Raw genomic sequence first — 2,500 nt, forward strand, 5'->3', positions numbered from 1 at the left:
AAAGAAGAGTATTACACTTTTCTGTTAAAGGAAAGAAGAAAATTACAATTTTCTGTCAAAAGGAAAACAGTGCATAATACTTTTCTACCAAAAGGAAAGAGGAGCATTACACTTTCTTGTCAAAAGGAAAAGAGAGCATTACACTCTTTTTGTCAAAGTAATGAAGAGCATTACACTTTTCTGTCAAAAAGGAAGAAGAGCATTACACTTTTTTTTGTCAAAGTAATGAAGAGCATTACACTTTTCGGTCAAAAAGGAAGAAGAGCATTACACTTTACTTTCAAAAGGAAAGAAGAGTACTATACTTCTCTGTCAAAAGCGAAGAAGAGCATTACACTTTTTCGTCGAAAAGAAAGAAGAGCAATACAGTTTTCTGTCAAAAGAAAAGAAGAGCATTAAGCTATTCTGTCAAAAGGAAAGGTGAGCATTGCTCTTTTCAGTCAAATGAAAAGAAGACGATTACACTGCTCTGTCAAATGGAAAGAAGAGCATTACACATTTCTGTGTAAAGAAAAGAGAAGCATTACACTTTCCTGTCAAAAGGAGAGAAGAACATTACACTTTTCTGTCAAAATGAAAAAAAAAAAAAGCCTGACACAATTCTGTCAAAAGGAAAGAAGAATGGGAAGAAAAGCATTACACTTTTCTGTCAAAAGGAAAGAATAATGGAAAGAAAAGCATTACACTTTTTTGTCAAAAGGAAAAAAAAGTATTACACTTTCCTGTCAAATGGTAAGAAGAGCAATATAATTTTTTGTCAAAAGGATAGAAGAAAATTACACTTATCTGTCAAAAGGAAAGAAGAGCATCACACTTTTCTGTCAAAAGGAAAGAAAAGACTTACACTTTTCCGTCAAATGGAAAGAAGAACATTACACTTTTCTGTCAAAAGGAAAGAAGAGCATTACACTTTTCTGTCTAAAGGAAAAAAGAGCATTACACTTTTCTGTAGAAAGGAAAAAGGACCATTACACTTCTCTGTCATATGAAAAGAGGAGCATTTGTCCAAAGGAAAGAAGATCATTACACTTTTCTGTCCAAGGAAAGAAGAGAATTACACTTGAAAAACAGAACATTGCACTTTTTTGTCCAAAGAAAAGAAGAGCATTACACTTTTCTGTCAAAAGGAAAAAACAGATCATTACACTTTTCTGGCATAAGAAAAGAAGATCATTATACTTTTCTCTCAAAAGGAAAGAAGAGCATTACACTTTTCTGTCAAAGGAAAGAAGAGAATTACACTTTTTTGTCAAAAAGAAATAAGTACATTAAACTTTTTTCTCAAATGGAAAGAAGAGCATTAAACTTTTTTGTCAAAAGGAAAGAAGAGCATTATTCTTTTCTCTCAAAGATAAAGAAGAGCATTAAACATTTTCTGTCAAAAGGAGAGAAGAACATTACACTTACTGTCAAAAGGAAAGAAGAGCATTAAACTTTAATGTAAAAAAAAAGATCATTACACTTCTCTAACAAAAGGAAAAAAAAATTACACTTTTCTGTCAAAAGGGAAAAAAGAGCATTAAACTTTTTTGTCAAGAGGGAAGAAGAGCATTACACTCTTCTGTCAAAAAGAAAGAAGAGCATTACACTTTTCTGTCAAAAAGGAAAAAAGAGCCCGGCACTTTTCTGTCAAAAGGAAAGAAGAGAATTACACTTTTCTGTCAAGAGAAAGAAATAGCATCAAACATTACTACCAAAAGGAAAGATAAGGCATTGCACTTTTCTGTCAAAAGAAAAAAAAGAGCATTACATTTCCCTCTCAAATGGAAAGAAGAGCATTACACTTCATGTCAAAAGGAAAGAAGAGGATTACACCTTTCTCCCAAAAGAAAAGAAGAGCATTACACTTTTTTGTCAAAAGGAAAAAAGAGAATTATATTCTTCTGTCACAAGGAAAGAAGATCATTACACTTTTCTTTCAAAAGGAAAGAATAAAATTAAGCTTTTCTGTCAAAACGAAAGAAGATCATTACACTTTCCTGTCAAAAGGAAAGAAGAGCGTTACATTTTTGTCAAAAGGAAAACAAAGCTTTACACTTTTCTGTCAAAAAGGAAGAAGAGCATTACACTTTACTTTCAAAAGGAAAGAAGAATATTATACTTTTCTGTCAAAAGGAAAGAAAAGCATTACACTTTTCTGTCATAAGGAAAGAAGAGCATTAGACTTTTTCGTCGAAAGGAAAGAAGATCATTTCACTTTTCTGTTAAAAGAAAAGAAGAGCTTTTCACTATTCTCTCAAAAGTGTAAAGTGTAATGGTCTTCTTTCCTTTTGACAGTAAAGTGTAATGCTCCTCTTTCCTTTTGACATGAAAGTGTAATGCTCTTCCTTCATTTTGACAGAAAATTGTAATGCTCTTTTTTCTTTTCTTTTGACAAAAAAAAGGTAACGCTCTTCTTTCCATTTGACAGGAAAGTGTAATGCTCCTATTTCCCTTTGACAAAAAAAGTAAGTGTAATGCTCTTCTTTCCTTTTGACAGAAAAGTGTAATGCTCTTATTT

The sequence above is a fragment of the Palaemon carinicauda genome, chromosome 18, assembly GCF_036898095.1.
Source record: "Palaemon carinicauda isolate YSFRI2023 chromosome 18, ASM3689809v2, whole genome shotgun sequence".
Classification (NCBI taxonomy): Eukaryota; Metazoa; Arthropoda; class Malacostraca; order Decapoda; family Palaemonidae; genus Palaemon; species Palaemon carinicauda.